At 43.9% G+C, this 22,564-nt stretch overlaps 1 long non-coding RNA gene across 1 annotated transcript in view; it reads left to right on the forward strand.

Moving 5' to 3' along the window:
* LOC146182468 (uncharacterized) overlaps positions 1 to 22,564 on the forward strand; it is a 30,747-nt gene that overhangs the window by 6,845 nt on the left and 1,338 nt on the right. Inside the window, exons 3-4 of the long non-coding RNA XR_014700057.1 lie at positions 402 to 544; positions 3,918 to 4,003. This is a non-coding gene — a long non-coding RNA (uncharacterized LOC146182468). The remainder of the gene's footprint in view (positions 1 to 401; positions 545 to 3,917; positions 4,004 to 22,564) is intronic.

The raw sequence follows: 22,564 nt of genomic DNA on the forward strand, positions 1-22,564 counted from the left end.
CCAAACGCCGTTCAGCTAGGTCGGACAATGCCTGTAGCCGCCGAGATCAAGCAAGCTGTTTAATTAGATGTCCCAATTATGCGTTGATTTCCCTCAGCCGCGCGCAGGCAGCACATGCCAGATGGACCAAATAGGCAGCTGTGCGGTCGTTCTGCTTCGTCCTTCGTGGCTGCGTACTTCTTTTCGGATGGAAAGGGGGGGGGGGGGGGTGTTTCCTGCTTTTCTGGGAGTCTAAGTGGGCGCATGATTTTATTTTCGTTACTCCGTCTTCGATTCATGACTCTCTCCGATTGCCAGCCCCGCAACCTGCGAAAGGCACTGAGGGGAAAGAAGGGCTGCTCTCATGGTGAAGCAGCTGCCGACAACAGTTTCTCATTCGCGCTCTTCACCGCTGCTCGTAGGTTCCTCAGGCGGGGAAGATCTGTGGCGGCTGCTAGAGTGATCTGGTGAGGAGGTGAGCCGCTTCCGGAGGGTGCAAGGATCCTGTCGATTCGCACAATATGACGAACAAGGGATACCAGTCGCACGGTTGGGAAGATCGGGGGTGAGTAGATGCTGTTTCTTATTGTCTGGGATATCAGCGGGACTCAGAAGTCCACTTTGGTGGCACTATGCCAGGATGAAATTTATTGACGGTCTCATGTTTATCGTGTCTGATTTAACAAAAATGCCATCCTTAGGATTTGCATGTATAGCGTGCATTGAATTAGTGTATATTGCATAGCCGGAGAAGTACGAGGGTGTCGTTATCTGGAGTATTTCTAGGATAACACTCGTCGAGTGGTCTGGATCATCTTGTAATTTGGACTGTGAGATATCGATGAATGCGATGGTGTATACTTCCGAAGCGTTGCGAAAATTATCTTGAAAGTTTTTCCTGCGCTCGCATTAAAAAGCTACATTTCCTACGAAAATCAATTGGCTGTATTCTCGAAGAAAACATTGCGATATCCATTTGAACGGCTACGCTTAGGTTCGGCTTGAAAGTAAAGACATGACTTTTGCACATAGTAGTTTACTCTATGGTTTCAGCTTTATTTATGCCATAGGGGGCACTTTTGGCCACTAAAGTGCGATGAGGCGAAAGCCTCTATCGCGCGGTGGTCTGAAGCCCTCCACTACGGCACCTCTTTCTCTTGTTTGCACTCCCACCTTCGCGATGACGCGATAGCGTAAGCTACCAGCCAACATATAAAGCCCGGCTTCAACCGAGCCGTATGAACGTGCCTGCGTGGCCTAGGGATAACGTGAATGCAAGGGTTTTGGCTGATTGCGATATTGTAACAGTTCTTACACAGAAGAACTACTGTAGCTGTTGAGCGAGGGCACCGAGAGAGCAGAGAACGAGGCCACCAGGATGATGATGATGATGATGATGATGATGATTATGATGATGATGATGATGATGATCGCCTCAGACAAAATGGCACATACCCACGGCGGGGGATTGGCCAGGGTGCATTGTAGATTGAAAATATTTATGTTCACGGGCTGGAGTATTGAGATAAATATGGATGTTTAACTAGAGTTTGGAAAAAATAAAAAGGAAAAGAAAAGGTAATGAATTCGTACCTAGCATAGGAATCTACCTGTTGAAATTATATATACTAATAAGTCTATAGCACTAGAACTCAGGACATGCGTTAAATTTCAGCTTGTGATTTGGTTTATCAGGTGTGACGTGTCAAAGCGATTCAAATAATTAAGGATGGCACAGTCGAAGGCTCCGGATAATTTCTATCAGCTAGGTTTTTTTTTTTTAACATTCACTGATATCGCATATGGCACGTCAACCGGTGTTCCGCCTCTATACAAACACGGCCGCCGCAGCCGGGTTCAATACCAGGTCCCCTGGCTCTGAAGTCGATTGACTAACCACTGAGTCACCGCCGCGGGGTGTTTGATTAATCTGCCGTACCAGTCTTGCACGAATTAGTGCAGATTACTAGCAGATTTAGTATAAGCTAAGGAATCTATTGTCAGAGAAAGATTGCTAGCGACGACGGACCAGGAAGAGGAATACACACGTATGCGCTCATTAACTTTATTTTGTAATACAGACGATCCGCGCCTTATATACAAAGACAAAAGTGCGCATGAGCACGGTTATCAGAGCTCAAGCATCCAAGGAACGGCATCTCATATTGAACACAATTAACTCTGTGACACTGAATGTGTGGGGCGGGGCAAATGCAAAAGAACACAACGAGGCACACATGAAGCCCAGATAAAACGATATTGAAGGAAACCAACAAATAAAACGGCTAAAAGCGAAAATGAATGCATGAGACCAATAATAAAAACAACAAAACAGCGCGGGAATAAGCTCAGTCTAAAAGCTAAGGCTGTGAATGTCAGCGAAGGTAAAGGCGCTAAAATATAAAAAAGGATGGAAAACATGAACAACAACTAAAAGACGCTAAATGAAAACACTGAAATCTAGTCATGCAAAACCGAAGAAGGTAAGTAAAAGGACAGTGACAAAAAGGTCACACGCCTAGCCAACTGAAAAACAGGACAGGTTAAAGAAACGAACCACAGATGCATCAAACCTTATGACAATAAACAATGGGGCAAAGACAGAATAGCTCGATTAAAAATTACGGCAGGCGAATGCGGAACTAACCAACACAGGCGAAGACTAGCGTTATTTCTCTGACAATGAATAATCAACTTGCCCAGCAACATACCTTGTTTAAGGAATCTACTTTTCTACAACGGTAATGTGGTGGTATTATCGGCATATAATATATATCCAGCAAATGTAAGACATGATGGCAAATCCTTAATGGTAATTAGAAACAGTGACGCTCTAAATGTGGAGTACTGAGAAACTCCAATGTTAGTGCTCTTTGCTTGCCAGCTTTCAGAAATGCAAAGTATTTTGATACGCCTGTGTGAATAGTCACGAATTTGTACGGCTCCAATGTGCTCCCAGGAGGTCAATATCTGAGCGAGTACATTGTCAGTGTTTGAATTTTTTTGACCGAATTTTTCATGCCATTTCAATTTGTGATCGAATGATGCAGCAGCACAATTGCCCCACTACAATAGGCGCCTTAATATGTGCTGCAGGTATGGATTCGCCCCATAGCAATTATTCGCAAAACTCATTGTAAAGCTGTCTGGTTACGGTCCCCCTGTCACAACAGTCGTTTAAGAACCCTCCGTTCACTCTGACTCACCTAATTCCGCTTTGGAGCTAGTTCATCGCACTCGTGACATTGTTGCTTTCACTCTCGGAAGTATTTCGGGCCACAAAAGATACATCTGCGACCGCGGTTACCGTGACCGTCGCCACGCGTTTCTTACAGACACTATTGGGATAAATACAATGTTATTCAAAACATTTCCTGATATCAAGAAAATGCAATCGGTAGAGGACCATGTGAACGAGAAAGGCCAATAAACCCTGGTAAACTTGTATTATAGCAACAGTTGTATCGTCGACTTCCCCTGTAGCTAATCCGAAAGCCTGCTGGCGATCATGTGTCGCGACGTAGTGCACTCTTCATTGTTGGGACGCGAAGTCGCACATCGCCATCAAACATTAGAATCTCAGTGCGCCTCTGTGGAGAAGTTAGGCGGTGCCAAGAAAGGATGCAGCAGTATTTCTGGTCCACAGCGTAAAAGCGGCAGAAATTCATGCTAGCGCTTGCTCTTCTAGAGTTTCGTGGATAACCATGTACGCAGTTGTCCAGTCAGGAAGAACTTGAAAAATATTTTGCTTTGAAATTTTGAGTTTTGACATCAAAATAAAGACTTACTTCAGCAGAAGACGCAGAATGTTCGATCTGCCTTCAAAGAACGTTGTTGCGGAAGAATCAAATAAGCGAAAGCGCTTTGTATAACAATTGGTTGTCACGCTCCCTTCCGCAACCTGATGATGCGTGTGGTGACGTCCACGTTCTTTGCAGGTCATGACCTTGTCAGAGTACAGACTGGACTCAAGGAGAAAGACACAGCGGATATGTTTCCACCATCGCCCATGAGTTCGACACTGGTGAGTGCATTGCGGGCTTCCTGAAATGCATATTTTTTGTTTTGTTTTTTTCGCGCTAAGAAAGATCGAAAATTGGCAATGCGCCTTTTGGTGTGGCGGGACCAGGGACATCCATGAACACATACACAAGTGGAAAGCTGAACGATCTTACATAAAAATATGGCTTGCTTTATGGGATTATGCGCGAGAAAGTAATAATTGAAGAGGAAAGTCAAAACTAAGAACATCTACGAATGTGTTTTGGGGACTTTTCAGATGCCGGCCAGGCGGGCAGTTTCAACATCAGCGCCTCGTTTTTTCATGTATTGATAATTTTTCCTTAATTTCAAGGCTTTTCGGCTTTTCGTAAGTCAAGATTTTAGCCCTACGTAGTTATCCTTAGCGCTAAGCGATGGCGTTAGCTGCGTACTTTCGAGAGTAGCCTCGCCGTTTTCATTTCATTCGTTTGGATAAATGTCCATTTGCCTATGAAATGTTTGCGAGGGCAAGATAGGCGTAACGTATAAAGTGCACGGTAATCACTTGCTTGGTAGCCTGCTATAGAATAAATGGACTGGATCGCCCTTATGGTTGGATGGAATGGATGGAATATAGAAGCGTCCCCTCTGAAACGGGGTGGTAGCAGTAGCTATCATGCTCATTTTTCTTCCTATATCTTAATTATTGGTTTAGATTGTTTAACTATACCATCATTCTACTTCTTGAGTTTTTGTTTCTGCATTGTAACATTATGTCGCTTTTTTGCTTTCAAGTCACCAATCTTCCAGTCGTTTTTTGCTAGCTTCCACCGCCGGTTTATTCACCCGGCCACTGGTATTGCTAAACCCCAGAGCTTCAGGAACAGTGATTGCGCCTGCACAAACTTCCGGATGGATACCATTACATTCGAGTATAATATGGTCAATTGTTTCACTGGAGTTTCCACATACAGCACATGCGTCATCTCCATTGTTAAATTTCTTTTTGTTCTAAGGCATCCTGTTCTAGCTTCAAAAAGTAGGGCACTGCCTCTTGAGTTATCAAAGAAAAATTCTTTCCTGGTCTGCCTTTTCCACTTTCGGTATAATTCCACCCTCTGGTTCTTTTCCACTGAAATTTTCCAATTTTTACCTTCTGTATTTTTCACCTGTTGCTTACCGCTCTTTATTTCTTCGTCCTTGTGACCAGCATACTTACTGGTTAGTTTCCTAGTTCTTTTCCTCCATTGTGAGTCAACGCTTTTTAAGTAGAGATATCCAAATACTTTAGCTGCCCATCTGTTACTGGCCAATTTCCTCAGGCGTTGCTCATATAATATTTTACTCTCAGATTCCCGTTCTTCGAGAGATGCCCAGCCCATATCTACCTGTACCGCCTCATTTGTGGTTTTGCCGGGAGCACCTAGTGCTAATCGTCCGAAAGCTCTCTGATTTATTTCTAATGTAGACTGTACATCTTAATTTAGGCACAAAACCGCATTTCCGAAAGCAAGCCCGGGCACATGCATAATTCCTTTCCTAATACCCCTTAAAACCTCATACTTGTGGTATCCCCACTATGCCCTATGCTTCATTATCCCGGCATTTCTTCGCCCTTTGGCCTCAAGTGATTGCTCATGCTTTCTAATGTATGCCAATCCTTCGTTTACCCATACCCCGAGATATTTATATTCTGCTACTCTGGGTATTTCATGGCCTTGTATTTCAAGACCCTGATCAGTTGAGCCGTTGAAAATCATCAGACCCGACTTAACTGCGCTAAAACTGAAGCCTAGAGCATCCCCTTCGTCTCCGCAATACTGAACCAGAGTTTGCAATTCTTCCAGACTCTCAGCTAGCAGCACAATATCGTCTGCATACATAAAACCGGGAGGCGCTGCTCTACCGCCTTTCCACCTAATGTATATGACCGGTTAAAACCTAGGTTACCTTCTTGTATCCTCTGTTCCAGGTTTATCATATAAACCATGAACAGCACCGGTGATAGAGGACAACCTTGTCTTAATCCTTTGCATACTTTGACATCTTCCGTACTTCTTATACCTTCCCGTGTAATTTCTACTTTGTTATCCCGGTATATTTCCTGTAGGAACTCTGTTATCCCATAACCGATACCTTCTTCTTTTATTATGTTCCACAGGAGTTGCCTGTTTACGTTGTCGTACGCCCGTGTATGTCCAGGAAGGCCAAACACAAAGGTCTATTTTCCACTCTAGATATTTCGATGCATTGGGTAAGCAAGACCAGGCTGTTATCTAAGCGCCTACCATTTCTAAATCCGTTCTAAAGTCCTCCGAGTATCCTGTTACTTTCTACCCATGCTTGCACCTTTAATTTCACCGCCTGCATGGCCAACCTGTACATAACAGATGTTATGTTAATGGACCTGTAGTATTTTTATGCATCCTTTCTCCTTTCCCTTTATAAATCAAATCCATTTACTCTGCAGCCATCTGTCCGGAATTTGCTTATTCGTTATGACTGTTTCCAAAGCTTTTAACGACGTTTCCTTACTTCTTGGACCGAGTACATTAAACGGCTTGATTGGAATTCTATCTATTCCTGTTGATGTATCTATTCCTGTAGATGTGTTTTTAGGAATATTTTTTCTGCCTTTTTCCAGGTTAGATTGGTCAGTTCTAAGGTGCTTTGTATTCTGCTATCTTCTGTTGCTTCCTGATTTGCGGAGATTACCCTATCGTCGCTCTTAAATGACTCGGCTATAACTGATGTGATGTAGTTCACTGCGTTGTCTCGCTTTAAACAATTTCCCTCGTTATCTTGAATCCGGTCCTGCTTTCTTTGCTTCGTTTTACCTAGCCAGCTTATATGGTCCCAAACTTTTCTTGGTCCGCCTCTAGAGGCATCGTGTATGTTAGCCATCCAGCAATAGGGGGACTACTTTATTTTACTTTGGACGAGGGCCTGTACATCAAGTTTCGTTTGTTGATATGATTCCCATTTTTGGTCGATTTCCTCCTGAGATACCTCTCTTTTCTTTGCCTCTCGGTGTTTCCTTAAAGCAGCCCGCCGTTGTTCAATGGCTTCCCTGATTTCCTTATTTTACCAACTCCGTGCCTTCCTCTTTCAACTCCAGCGGTTTGCTACTTTAACCTTCTTAATTTTCCTCCTTATGAGCATTTCTACCTGTTCATAATCCCAGCCTTCCATGGGGCTTTTCTCTATTGCTTCCTCTATGTCTGCTGCTATCTGCGCTATTTGATCGTCGCTTAATTTTGCGTTCACTTTTTGTCTAAGTTCCATTTCTTTTTTCACGAAGGGCCCCATCTGCAATACGTTTATGATCACTTCCCAGACTACACTCCCCTTCTTCGTCTATTTCCATTTTTGGGACCTTGTTATAAATTCACCGCGACATTAGACAGCAGTGAATGGTCGTGTGCCTGTTGCGGAATTCCCACGTAATTTGACCTTCGCATTTTGTTTCTCTATTTACTATAAATAGGTCGCGTCGCTCACAGACATCTAGCATTAGCTTCCCGTTACAACCCGTGTATTCAACCAGATCGTCGATGTGGCTGTTCATGTCTCCCAACAGAATAATATCGGCCCGTCTCCAAACTGGCTTATATCGTCACTGTGAGATTCAACAAGATGCTTGTTTTCTTGCCTGCATTGGTGTCCTGTTCCTAAATAAACTACCCGGCCCTAGCCATGTCCTTATGCCGGCAATTATTCCTGATACGAGATACGTTCTTTACAAGATGATTTTATTCTTTGCCAATTTGATCCCTGGTGTACCAACATACCTACATCTTAACCCTTTTTTCTTTTCGTTCTCGTTCTGTTGCAATCCTCCCAGGCGTAGTCTTTTATAAACGACGGATTTTCTAGATCCCTGAAATGAGTCTCGTATCGAGCGTACACACCTATTTTGTCATCCTTCAACTGCTGTTCTATCTCTAGCCATTTCGCTCTTTTTCTACCTCCTTGCATGTTTATGTAGCTGATTCTAGCGTTAAATCAAATTTTTGTACTTTTCTTTCTCGACCTCCTCCTTGCCATTTTTTGGGGCTCAGCCTCCGTTATTACACTTCCTTCTGCTTCACTTCTAACTACCTCTGTGCACAGTGCCCTCGCGGACATCCTAAAAAGCTACAGCCCTGCATACCAGGCGCCAGCCGATCTCTGCTCTCACACTTCTATTAAAATGAATGCCATGTTGCTGAAAAGCTCTGCCAAAACCTGCTTTATGCACCTCCCTGTTTACCTCAACCACTTCGAAATGCTCCTCCAGGCTTAACTTTCTTATGTCTTGAGTAACTGTCACCATGTCCTTTTCCAACTTTCCGTTCGATCCTAGCACCTCCGGTACTGTGCATACAACTATCTGCGCTGGCTGTGTTATCTCCTTGACATCATCAACTCCCTTAGCTAAATCTTCAACACTCCTGCAGCCTCACCATTTAGGACATCGTTTAGCCCCGCGGCTACTATCATTATATTGCGCTCTGCGGAATTTTTCAACAGCCTATTTTTACTCTATTTCAACACTGCCCTCATTGTCATCCCTGGGAGGGTTTCAACACTCGTTTATCACCCTTTACACTTTCCAAGATATCTCGCAAGCACCTGCTCATGTTAGAATCTCCGGCGATAAGCACCTGGGCATTCTCTCTCCCTCTTGCAACTGTTGGCTTCTGCTTTCGGTTATCTTGATTTTGTTAAGCGCCACATGACACATGATGGAAGCAGTCACGCTTGAAGCGTCTGCCCGGGATTCCTGCTGTAATGTGCTATAAACCTCTGCATGATGATTGGTGATGGGGGAGATAAAAGAGGGATAGAGAAAGGAAATTTATAATGACAGAACTATGCGGTCAATTTTAAGAAGTTCAACGTCCAAAGCGATTCAGATAACGGTGGACGCCGTAGTGAAGGACTCCAGAAACAGCGACCTCTCGGGGTTTTTTAACGTGTGCTGACACCGCACAGTACACTTGCTCCTTGCTTTTCATTTTTATCTAAAAGCGGCCGCCGTAGCCGGTATCGAAACAGCCTCCTAGCTTGGGTTAAGAAGTCGAGCGCCTTATCCACTGAGCCACCGCAACGGGGCAGCATTCAGGGTTAATATTATCCTGCGCTAGGGTAACCGGAGCTCAGTGGCCTGCCATTTGGTCCGAGGTCAATCGTGCTCACCACAGTAGAGGAGCGGGGTATGCGTAATGGCGAGACTCGATGGCAATGGGGAGGAGAACAGAATGTTTCAGATTAGAAAAGTACTCGGGGCACCTTCAAAGGGTAGGAGATGATAGAATAAGGCACGTGTAGGTATGAGGAGTGAATTAAAATATACGCGCCTAAGTATATCCAAGTTGAGTAGTTTCGAGAGATTTGTCAGTAATGAGGAGAGTACAAACTATTTCGTTAACGTTTTCGATAGTCAAGTGTTTATTTAATGTTGGTAACAGAAAATAATGGGTGGTGACGTCAGTAATGCGCAGATTACTAAATGTTTCGTGGACGTTTTGATAGTCAAGTGTTTATTTAATGTTGTCAACAGAAAACAATGTTCCGTTCTAGTGGATAAGGACAGGATATCTCAAGCGCCCTATTGGGTATCTCACGAGTTAGGCGATTGGCTGGTGATCCCAAGGACACGGGGTTGATCCCGGCCGCGGGGGCCGCTTGTCGATGGAGGAGAAAAGGAAAGCGCCCGTGTATTGTGCGATGTCAGTGCATATTGAAGAACACAAGTTGGTAGAAATGTCTACAGCCGGCTCTCCACTACAGAGTCCCTCATATCATGAGTCGCTTTGGCATTTGAAACTATACCAGACCATGTTAACTGCTCCTTTAGTTTGCATCGAATTGACATATATGAACATCGTTATGTTCTGGGCGAGTCGGTTGTTTATAGTGGGTGGAAATTTTATGCGCACTACAGATATGGGCAAGATGGAGACACACACAGGTGCCGTATACCCGGACGGATTGACGGGTGAGCGAAAGAGGTCGATCATATCGGTGATCATAATGTGGGTATCTATAGGTAGTATTAGGAAGTGGTTCAGAGCAAGGACTTAGTGTGAATGTCGCGGTCTGACTCTCACGCCCAGTACAGCGCGAGCCAATCTGCCTGGAATGAAGTCGGCTGCAACTTGTTTTGAAACGGTTATGATGCAGAAGTTATCTAGGAAAAAAGAAGGAGGCGCGATGATTGGGAAGTTTTTTGGGACTAAGGGCAGCCTGTGGAAGAATTCGGTGTCCATGTTCGGTGCTTGAAAAGCGTGCTCTCGCAATCTCCTGGTTCCGGTGCCGTTTTAGGAGCTCTTACGAAGTTAAGGAGTCCTTTATATAGTATTAATGCTCAGTGAATGTCTTTATGCCAATACTGAGCCACGTCTTGTATAAAGTATGAAGCGCAACCGCATATCCCGTCGTTGATGTTGTTTCAAAATGAGATATAGAACTGTATCTAGGGGAACTGTATCTATATAACCAGCCCTTATTCATAGCATGCACTGATTACTAAAAAGCATTTGACTCGGTTGAAACTTCGGCGGTGATGCAGGCATTGCGAAATCAGGGGGTAGACAAGCCGTACATGAAAGTGCTGGAAAATATATATAGCGGCTGCACAGTAACCATAGTTCTGCATAAAAAAAGTAACAAAATTCCCACAAAGAAAGGTGTTGGCAAGGATACACAGTCTCCCCAGTAATATTCACAGCTTGCTTAGAGGAATTATTCAGAGAATTGGAATGGGAGCAGTTAGGGATAAGGGTAGATGGAGAATACCTCAGTAATCTGCGATTTTATGATGACATTGCCTTGCTAAGTAACTCGGGGGATGAACTGCAAATAATGATTGATGACCTAGAGAGGAAAAGTAGAAAGGTAGGCTTAAAAATCAATATGCAGAAGACTAAGGTAATGTTCAGCAGCCTCGGGAAGGAACAGCAGTTTACGTTAGGTAACGAAGCACTGGAAATAGTAGGCGAAATGTCTACTTAGGACAGGTAGTAAGCGCAGATCCAGACCGTGAAAAAGAAATAACAAGAAGAATAAGATTGGGATGGAGCGCATTTGACAAGCACTCGCAGGTTATGGCTAGCAGCTTACCGGTATCGCTCAAGAGGAAAGTATACAACATCTGCATCTTACCTGTACTCACCCATGGGGCTGTAACGTGGAGGCTTAGCAAGAGGGTTCTACTTAAGTTGAGGACAACTCAGAGGGCTATGGAACGAAAAATGGTATGGGTAACATTAAGAGATAGGAAGCGTGCAGAGTGGGTCAGAGAAATAACACAACTTACTGACGTTCTAGTGGAAATTAAGAAGATGAAATGGGCATGGGCAGGACATGTAGTGCGAAGAGAGAATAACCGATGGTCGCTTAGGGTAACAAACTGGATTCCTAGGGAAGGAAAGCGTAGCAGGGGGCGCCAGAAAGTTAGGTGGACGGATGAGGTTAAGAAGTTCGCAGGGGTCAAGTGGATGCAGCTAGCACAGAACCAGGTTAATTGGAGAAATATGGGAGAGGCCTTCGCCCTGCAGTGGGTATAGTCAGGCTGATGGTGATGATGATGATGATCTAAGAGAACGCGGAGAACCCGGCGTGTTTTTTCACAAACCCGCGGACGAGATGCGCAATATGATGGCAAACTTTGATGGTAGTTGTTTCTTTTTCTTGCAGCATGCCCAACTATTTCTTCCGTCTTTATGCTCGTTTATAAAAAAAAAGGAGCAATAATAAATGGGATGAGCTTTTCTGACCGTATATTTTAATTTTCTGAGCAAATTTGGGGACGTGTTTGTTCGCATGGAGCGAAACGCTGCTCTCAAGGTTCCATTAATCCTGCAACACCGCTCAAGGTTGTCCTTTCTTAAGGATGCGCCCTATGTTTGCCACATGGTTCCGGATCGGTGATATGACTTGTAGTCATTCCGCGAGAAGAAACTCTATGCTCATTGTAATGTACGAAGGATTGCTCATGTCGCACATAAATTGTTTACCGCACTTTATCAACAACGGCGGAAAATATCCCGAGAACTGCGCTCAAACTTCCCGTTTCCGAGCATCGCAATCGCTTTTAACTCGATAGAGCTAAATTTCTCGTTCCCGAAAAAACAAAAATGCGGGGTGTAAGCCGTGAGGAAGCACTACGGTTTTGGTTCTGGCGGTTTCTATATGGCTGCGCATGAACGGGACATCGTGCTGTGTGACGTCATTCGATTTAGACCAATTGTAAGACACTTTGAGCTTGAGCTTGGCCGTTGAAATGAGGGGGGGGGGGGGGGGGGGGGTCAGAATCAAGGTCTCCAGAACCCTCAGTTGAAAGGTTGAGATTGCTGCGTGCTATATCTAGGATTAATAATAGAGTTGAACGTTGAGCTAGTTGGTCACACATCTCTTTGAAGAAGGCAACAGAGCAGGTAACAACACAAAACATAAGAAACACACACAAACACAACGACAACGCTGCACTGACAACTATGTTGACAAGAACCCGCACATCTTCTTTCTTGTCTTTAACATCCTGCCGGTTTGCGCAGAAATTCTAATTCCTACTTCAACAAAAACACTGAAGGCATACTGACACATTGGTCTCCCGAGTCACAGATTGCATATGCTTCATAAATTTCCCTTGCTAACTTATCCTTCATCTTTTTCATAACTTTAACATTATGAAGCTCTGCTGGCTGGAGGAAGGCTATTCCACACAATTTTGCACTGAGCATATGTTGAATGTGTGATTCTCTCATCTGATAAAGAATTGCACCAAGTAGCAGTTTGTTCTAGTCCGTAAAAATCCTGTATTTACTGTAGATAACATGCAGTTATCTGCTAATGCAACGGAAGTGTTGGCACATGGGCCGAAGTTCGCTCTTCTCACTAAGCTTGACGCCGCAGGGAAGCTTGCTATTGTAACACACGTCGCAGAAAAAACTGATGAAGAAGAGGCCAGCCGAATTGTGGCTGAAGGGATTGACTGTTTGAAAGATGCAAGTTGCGATTTAAACCGGTATAAAGTACTAGAGCAAGGAATTTAAGCTGTGCCTTTCGGATAAAGAAGGTTGTTTTGCTGCATCGGACTCTATCAATTACGGAGTAAAGGCTCTGGCAGCCATGAATAAGAACTTTCGAAAAGGGCAACCCAAGGACTTAAAAGCTGCTAAGAGAAAGGTTCTACGGATTCTCGAGGAAACTGACCTGAGGCAGCTTTGCCGCAAGGTTAAGGACACCAGACATGACACCTTGTCGGTGTTCTTGAATGCAAAACCACGAAAACCTGGCATACCTTTCTGAGCAATATTGTCAGAGGCGCACACGTGGCAGACGCTAGTCTCGGAATACTTGCTCAAGCATCTCGGCCAAGTATATATGGATGATCCCTCTGAGGAGATGTATGAGATCAAGGGATATGATAAGAAGATACTTTCTGGATTTTCACTCGATATTGAGGATATGTACTATTCTATCCCACAAGAAGGCTTGTTGAAAGAACTACGAGAAATGATTGAAAAGCAGGCTATAGTTTTTCCAGAATTCAGCCAGGGTGTTTGTGGATACAGTCTTGGAGTTGATTGCAACCTATCTCAAATCAACTGTTCAATATGGTATGTACAAGGGAGTGGTAGGTTCGAAAATTGCACCTGCTCTGAGCGATGGTGTACCTAGTCGCATGTGACAGAAGGATTCTGACGGCTATGAAAGATAAAGGCATTGTAAAGATTGTTCGTTACGTTGACGACTTTTTGGTATTGTGTGATTTAGAGAAAGGAAAGGCGACTGATCAATTAAAAGACATAGACCTGGGTGTTTTTGAAGAACGTTGCCATGATCTTAGATTCACCTGGGAATTTCGACAGGAATGTGTTTTGCGCTTCCTAGATTTGAGTCTTGAATTCTTACTAGAACACGTATGTTGGACTAACCAGCCTAGAGCGAACAAGCAGTCTCTTCCGTATACATCCCAGCATTCAAAGACAGTAAAAAGAGGTGTTGCGAAGGCTGCATTGACGTCGGCTCTCAACAAATCATGCCAGTAACATGTCAAAACAGGTTTTCTAAGCCAGACTGTGAGGCTTCTGGAGGCAGGGTATCCTGAGTAGAATAATAGAAAGCATTGTCCCGCCGGTCAAGCGGAGAATTCTAAAAGAAGACCTTACTCAAAGAATTAAGTGGTCAGTAGTACCATATATGCATGGCTTCACCCATAATTGAATGAAAATTGGTCAAAGACACGCCACCCGGGTTATTCCAACGCCACCAAACAGAGCTAAAGGGATGTGTGTGCGAGTTAACAACCAGTACTTCAACGCTGGATGCAAAGCTTCGCACTAGGTACTCTAAGTGTATTCAGGAGGTTGTTCATCAGATTCCCTTGCACTGTGGAAAGAAATATATTGGACAGACAGGAAGAGAGCACGCCATGGCAGTATCGGAAACGTCTGCCACTAATCTCGCGGTGCACTACAAAGACTGCGTTGGTTGTAGAGACCAAACACGAATCCGGCACCTGAGCATAGCTGGCCTTTCAGCAACCAATCCTGCCTCATACGTCACTTGGACGCAGGGACCTCATCATCGCTCACTTCTGGACTTCATAAAATCAGCCAACCTTTTTCCATTCATTTAATCATTTATTCATCCTTCATCTCATAGCCTACTGATGCCCTAAGGCAATAAATATCGACTAAAAAATGGTAAGGTTATGAAAAAGATGAAGGATATGCTAGCAAGAGAAGTTTATGAAACATATGCAATCTGTGACTCGAAAGACCAATGTGTCGGTATGCCTTCAGTGGTTTCGTTGAAGTAGAATTACAATTTCTACGCAAACCGGCAGGAGGTTAAAGACAAGGAAGAAGTTGGCTGCAGGAATGAGTACTTGCATATCTACATCACAGCTACGGACAGATTCTCTTGCTAACTGTATTTCAAATTTAGAAATTTCCATATTTTTTCTTCGTTTTCTTTCCTTTCAATCAATTTCGTGATTCTAAATGTTATGTTTTTGTTTAGTTGACAATTGCTTTATTGCACTAATTCATTTTGTGTAAGACATTTAACAGTCCACACTGAACCGTGGCCAATCCCCCTTCGTGGGCATGTGCCATATATAAAGGCAGAAGAAGTGTGCGGGTTCTTGTCAATATAGTTGCCAGTGCAGCGTTATCCTTGTGTTTGTGTGCACTTCTTAAGTTTTGTGTTGTTACCTGCTCTGCTGCCTCCTTCCAAGAGATCTGGGATTATCCTGGCAAACGGTTCCGGCAATCACTGTACCGTAGCGACACTTCAGTGTTAAAGTAATTTTACACACAAAATCACCCACAGTGGGTAACTCATGCTAGCTTCATCTGGAGTCCAGATCAGCATCTGGGGTGACCATCAGGAGAAAGCGTGAGGCCTTCTTTCTACACGTCTGGTTTCCACGTGGGTAGACATTCTCCTGAGCAGAACTTAGAGGAGATCGTGTCTTCATGAGAGAAGCAAGCAACACGTACCCTTCTGCGTTGTTCTTTGGACAGCGCAAAACATAATATTCAACATCCCACGCCACATGTTGAACATATCGCAGATGATGCCAGGCCCGTGTTGCCATGAAGTGAAGTGACTTGATATCCTTTTGGCCTCTTGATCTCACATGGCTGGTTAGGTGAACTCAACAAGGTACATAAATGGCTGAGTAGCGGTTCTCTTAACAACCCTTTGCGACCAAGGCAGTCCACAACTTTGTTGCCTATGGGACGTGTGTATGAAGTCATCCATGGTAAAAGTGTAGAGATAACTGCTGTGCTGATATATGAGACAAGGCATCAGTAGGGAATCTGCCCTCGAACTTTTGAAGGGTGGATTTTGAATCTGTTCGGATCTGAACAGATCGAGCCGTTAAAGCATGCACACCAGCTCGAATTATCCGCGAAAATCTGAACGGTGCTCTGTTTTAAAACGTTGAAGAATTGAGAGCACGTTACTGCCGAAGGATAATGATGGCTTAGAGCCCACGTGAGGAGTACTGACCGTACAGTCCTGTGCGGAACCTTTGCATGGAGTTAGACCAGCTGCACTGAAGGCACGCATGGAAATTCGTATGGTGTGAATAAAGCGGGGCTTCGTATTTACGTGTGGTGAATGATGCTAATGAATATGTGTAGGGCAAAGAGGCATAATTTAAAAGAAGAAAAATTAGGGGGACTCTTAATCTCCGGCGTTAACGGTATGACGCTGTAGCGTTTCAGACATGCACGGACGTTGTTTTTTCCACTTTTTAGTTTTTGAAATCTTATATTTCATTTTGTTTTTGTTTATATTTTTTTTTTGCGCGTCGATACCCAGCATCCACAAACTTTGGCTTCCCATTCTGAGCAGTTTAACGTTTTTGGACGCATCATTCATTGTTTTCGATTATTCGAATGAATCATTTGATCGCGCACAAACTCTAAATTTCCTTAATTAGCCTAATTTCATTCTAAGCATTCTAAGCACCTTTTACACTGCCTTTTTCGATTTTCCCCTAGTTCAACTTATGCTATACCAATAATAACAATTATTTTATGAGCTCGTCGTCACCTACCATGCACCAATCATTCATGAATCACCAGATCCAGAAATTACAACGGTACAATTTTTTACACATAATTTCCGACACGCGGTGAAGGCTGTTTTTAGACCGAGTGAGCTGGAGAATCTCTCGCTTAATACACGGTAGGTATGAGAGCACGCACATAAGAGCGATTGACATTGTCACGCCATAGCCTTAAAGGCGGAGTTTAGCTAGCCCACCCCCCATCTATTTTGTTTGCAGTGGTTCTTCGTCGTCTGACCCACTGAAGTGATTCACCGATGGGTGTCAATCTCATACATCCTGATGTTATAATAGTAGTTTGCAGGTGTATTAACAACTGATTTAGAAGAAAATTTGCATGTGCGTGCGAAAGTAAGATCGACGTTCCCTGCCTCCAAATTGTGTTCTCTGAAGCCGAGATATACGCTACACTCAATACGAAATCAGGAGTTAGATGAGCCATATTTGAAAGCACCAAAGCTAATCTATAGTGGCTGCACAGCAACAATATAGGCCTCCGTTAAGAAAGGTGCTGGCCAATCCGACACGATTTTCCCAGTGCTATACATAGCTTGCTTAGCGAAAGTATAGTATTCAGAGATTAGAGCAGTTCGGGACAAGTGTTGATGGAGATACCTTCCTATTCTTTGAATTGCTGATCACATTGCCCTGCTATATAGCTCAGATGATGAACTGCGAGGAATGATTAATGACTTAGACAAAATGAAAAAGAAAGATAGGATCAAAAATTGATATATAAACAAATTCAGCATAGTTTACAGGCGCTTTCTTGGAAAGAAAGTAATTTCGGAAATTCATGGGCGTGATTTACTATAAGCAACTGGGCTGGAATGCCTATGTTGTGAACTTAAAATGTATTGCAAGCTACCTAGGCGTCACTAACAGATATAAAAATATTTTACCCGCGAGGCTTAAAAAAAAATGATATACAATTCGCTGATAGAATTCCGTCTAAAATATTGTTTGCGTGTCTGCAGTACCTCGAACCTGCATTCTTTGCATCCCAGCCGAGCGCTTTAACCAACTACGCCACGCCCGGGACTTTGTTTTATTGCATGGAAGTACTTGAAGCCTGATCTAACCAGGTCGCTGGGATCGTGAAACACACATTCACAATTCTCCTGGTCTACAGTGAGGATGATAGCGATGAAAACGACTCTTCAATTAGTGATAATGACAATTATGACATTAGAAATCATAATGATGGTGAATTTAGTTCATAATGAAAGGAAACGTAATGCCCGTGTGGACTAGCAACGCTTAAGTTTTCGCATCTCTGCAGTGTAGATCCCACAGTGGGCTCTCTGACTTTTTTTTTTACCTCAGTGTACTGTATTTGTTTACAAGTAAATAGAAATAAATCTTAATTTTCTAAATAGGATTTTCATTAAACACGATCCACACTCCCTCAGATATACACGATACGCCACTCCTCGCGTCAGAAGTAAGTACGGTATGCAGATGACTTCGCAGGCTGTTTCGGATTTAATTCATGAACTCCCACTCTTATACGCATTATCTCAGGGTTTCAAAACATTTCGCTCAATTTAGAAACGGTATTATACTTTATCTTCTTTCAGCTATTTGTATATAACACTTTTTTGTTAGTACCACTTGCTAGATACGTTATGTTTCATGTGGTACTGGAACTGGAAAGACCATAGCACGAGTTATACGGATCTTGGTTGACATACTAATGTCTCTGCTCTTTACTAGGCGGTCAAGGCTAGCCATGGCTCTCTTTCCCAGAAGCAGGCGTCTCCTAATTTCATGGCTGCAGTCTCCTTCTGGAGTAATCTTGGAGCCCAAGAAGAGAAAATCTGCCACAGCTTGCACTTCTTGCCCCTTGATGCTCCAGGACTTGATAGGGCAAGAAGCCATGATCTTTGTCTTTTTAATATTCAGTTGAAGCCCAAACTTCTCACTCTCTTCTTGTACGCGCATCAGATGTCTCTTGAGTTCCGCTTCACTTTCTGCCATTAAAGTGGTATCATCCGCATATCTAAGGTTGTTGGTACGCTTCCCAGCAATCTTCGCTCCAGCTGAAAACTTGTCCAGACCGGCCTTCCTCATGATGCACTCAGCATATAGGCTAAATAGGCAGGGCTATAAGTATGCAACCTTGTCGCACTGATTTCTCAATCGGAAACCAATCAGTAGCCCCGCCGGGGTGGCGCAGTGGTAAGACGCCCGACCACTGTGCCGGAGTTCCCGGGATCGAATCCCGGCCTCGGCGGCTGCGTTTCGATGGAGGCGAAACGAAGAGGCGTCGTGTGCTGTGCGATGTCAGCGCACGTTAAAGATCCCCAGGTGGTCGAAATTACTCCGTAGCCCTCCACTACGGCTCCTCTTTCTCTCTGTCCACTTTCATTCCCACCTTCCTCCCTTCCCTTACGGCGCGGTTCGGGTGTCCACAGAGCAAGTGTGACAGTTACTGCGCCTTTCCCTTCCTGTGAACCAATTTAAATTTAACCAATCAGTAAGACCACGCCCATTTCTGACTGTGGCCTCTTGCCCTTCATATAGGTTCCCGAGGAGACAGATGAGGTGAATTGGAACTACCATCTCTTGGAGAGCTTGCCACAATCTGCTGTGATCTATGCACTCAAACGCTTTCGCATAATCAATAAAGCTGAAGTAGATGGGTTTCTGGAACAATCTTGCTTTTTACATGATCCAGCGAAGGTTGGCAATCTGGTCTCTAGTAATTCTAGCCTTGCGAAACCCAGGTTGTATGTCCGGAAGCTCCCGATCCACATACTGCTGCAGCCTACCTTGGAGGATTTTCAACATCACCTTGCAAGCATGCGAAATAGGCGCGATCGTGCGGTAGTTTGAGCAATCTTTGGCACTGCCTTTCTTTGGGATGGGGATGTAAACTGACCTCCTCCAATCCTGTGGCCACTGCAGGGTTGTCCAAATTTGCTTACATAATGTATACAGAACGTTAACAGCGTCGTCATGGTTGAGGTTTTGAAGCAACTCAGCTGGAATGCCATCAATTCCGCTAGCTTTTCTCTTAGCAAGGCCGGCTAAGGCCCGTTCAACTTCACTCTTCAGGATGCCCGGCTCGAGATCACTAATCACAACCGTCTTATGTTGTGGTTTGCACATCCGGGTCCTTCTTGTATATTCCTGCCACCTCTTCTTTATCTCTGAGGCTTCAGTGAGGTCCCTGCCTCTTTTGTCCTTTATCACGCCCAGCTTAGCACAGAAGCTTCCTTTAATATCTTTGATTGTCTTATACAGAGCTCTTGGGTTCCTCATTTGGCTGTTTTCCTAACTGCTTGGCACTGTATGTTCAGGAAGGCATTCTTATCTCTCCTTGCTATTTTCTGAAAATCCGCATTGAGAGCCTTGTATCTTTCTCTTTCCCTCATAACTTTTGCTATCCTCCTTTCCTCAGCTATTTGCAAAGTCTATTCAGATAACCAGTTTGCTTTCTTACATTTCTTTTGCTTTGGAACTACCTTAATAGCAACTTCTTGTATTATATCACGAACGTCAGTCCACATCTCTTCAGGCTCTCTGTCTTCTAGATCTAATTCTTGAAATCGATTCCTCACTTCCACAGCATATTCTGATGGAATTTGATCCAGACCATACCTGAAAGGCCTTCTAGTTTTCTGCGTTTTCGTCAATCGAAGCTTAAATTTGGCAACAAGAAGCTGATGATCGGTGCCACAATTGGCCTCAGGCCTTGTTTTTACTGCTTGTATAGCGCTTCTCCATCTCTGCCGGTCAAGAACATAATCAATCTGATTCCTGTACAGACCGTCTGGTGAAGTCCATGTGTACAGGCGCCTTTTGTGCTGTTGAAAATGAGTATTCGCTATGGTCAGGTTGTTTTCTTGACAAAACTCTACTAGCCTCTGCCCAGCTTCATTTGGCTCACCAAGACCGAACTTGGCTGTTATTCCGGATATTTGTTCACTCCCCACCTTAGCATTCTAGTCTCCTATGACCTAGGTGATCGGGAAAGTGCGATGCAGTGACCACAGGATGGTGAGGTCCCGAATTAGCCTAAATCTGAAGAAGGAAAGCAACAGATTAGTAAGAGAGAAACCCATCAACGAATTAGCCGTGAGAGGGAGGACAGAAGAGTTCTGGATCTCGCTACAGAATAGATATTCAGCTCTAAGCGAGGATGGCGACATTACCCTAGAAGCAATGAACAACAATTTCAGAGATGCCATTACTGAGTGCGGGGTAGAAGTAAGCGGTAGGATAGTTAGACAGGATACCGGCAAGCTGTCTAAGGAGACGAAAGATTTGATTAAGAAACGCCAGAGTATGAAAGCTTCCAATCCAACAGACCCTATCTAATTGGCCGAGATATCAAAGCTAATCAATAAGCGCAAGGTGGCCGATATAGGGAAGTATAACGTGGAGAAAATTGAGCATGCTGTAAAGAACGGGGGAAGCCTTAAAGCGGTAAAGAAGAAATTGGGCATAGGCAAAAACCAGATGTATGCGATAAGGGACAAGGCGGGCAACGTCGTCACGAATATGGATAAGACAGTCAAAGTAGCCGAGGAGTTCTATACAGATCTCTACAGTAGCCAAATTAGTGAAGACCGTAATGAGATTGGCGCTAGGGAAAAACAGTCAGACGTTCCACCAGTGACGAATGACGAGGTCAAGAAAGCATTAGGAACTATGAAAAGGGGGAAATCAGCTGGAGAGGATCAGATAACTACAGATTTGCTGAAGGACGGGGGGGATATCGTGCTAGAAAAACTGGCCACCCTATATACGCAGTGCCTGGTGTCATCAACGGTACCGGAACCATGGAAGAATGCAAACATTATCCTCATTCATAAGAAAGGGGATTCTAAGGACCTTAAAAATTACCAACCAATCATCTTACTGTCTGTTACCTATAAGGTATTTAAGGTAATCGCTAATAGAATCAGGACAACCTTAGACTGCAATCAAGCAAAGGATCAATCAGGTTTTCGGAAAAGATACTCTACTATCGATCATATTCATATAATCAATCAGGTGACAGGAAAATGCTCGGAATATAACCAGCCCTTATACATAGCATCCATTGATTACGAAAAAGCACTTGACTCAATTGAAACCTCGGCGGTGATGCAGGCATTGCGAAATCAGGGGGTAGACAAGCCGTACATGAAAGTGCTGGAAAATATATATAGCGGCTGCACAGTAACCATAGTTCTGCATAAAAAAAGTAACAAAATTCCCACCAAGAAAGGTGTTGGCAAGGATACACAGTCTCCCCAGTAATATTCACAGCTTGCTTAGAGGAATTATTCAGAGAATTGGAATGGGAGCAGTTAGGGATAAGGGTAGATGGAGGATACCTAAGTAATCTGCGATTTGCTGATGACATTGCCTTGCTAAGCAACTCGGCGGATGAACTGCAAATAATGATGGATGGCCTAGACAGGAAAAGTAGAAAGGTAGGCTTGAAAATCAACATGCAGAAGACTAAGGTAATGTTCAACAGCCTCGGGAAGGAACAGTAGTTTACATTAGGTAGCGAAGTACTGGAAGTTGTAGGCGAATATGTTTACTTAGGACAGGTAGTAACCGCAGATCCAGACCATGAAAAGGAAATAACAAGAAGAATAAGATTGTAATGGAGCGCAATTGGCAAGCACTCGCAGATTATGACTAGCAGCTTACCGGTATCGCTTAAGAGGAAAGTATACAACAGTTGCATCTTACCTGTACTCACCGATGGGGCTGAAACGTGGAGGCTAACCAAAAGAGTTCTACTTAAGTTAAGGACAACCCAGAGGGCTACGGAACGAAAAATGGTAGGGGTAACATTAAGAGATAGGAAGCGTGCAGAGTGGGTCGGAGGAATCACTCAAGTTACTGACATTCTAGCGGAAATTAAGAAGAAGAAATGGGCATGGGCAGGACATGTAGTGCGAAGAGAGGATAACTGATGGTCGCTTAGGGTATCAAACTGGATTCCAAGGGAAGGAAAGTGTAGCAGGCGGCGGCAGAAAGTTAGGTGGGCGGATGAGGTTAAGCAGTTCGCAGGGG

The sequence above is a fragment of the Amblyomma maculatum genome, chromosome 8 (assembly GCF_055883805.1).
Source record: "Amblyomma maculatum isolate TAMU_Amacu chromosome 8, ASM5588380v1, whole genome shotgun sequence".
In the NCBI taxonomy this organism is placed as follows: Eukaryota; Metazoa; Arthropoda; class Arachnida; order Ixodida; family Ixodidae; genus Amblyomma; species Amblyomma maculatum.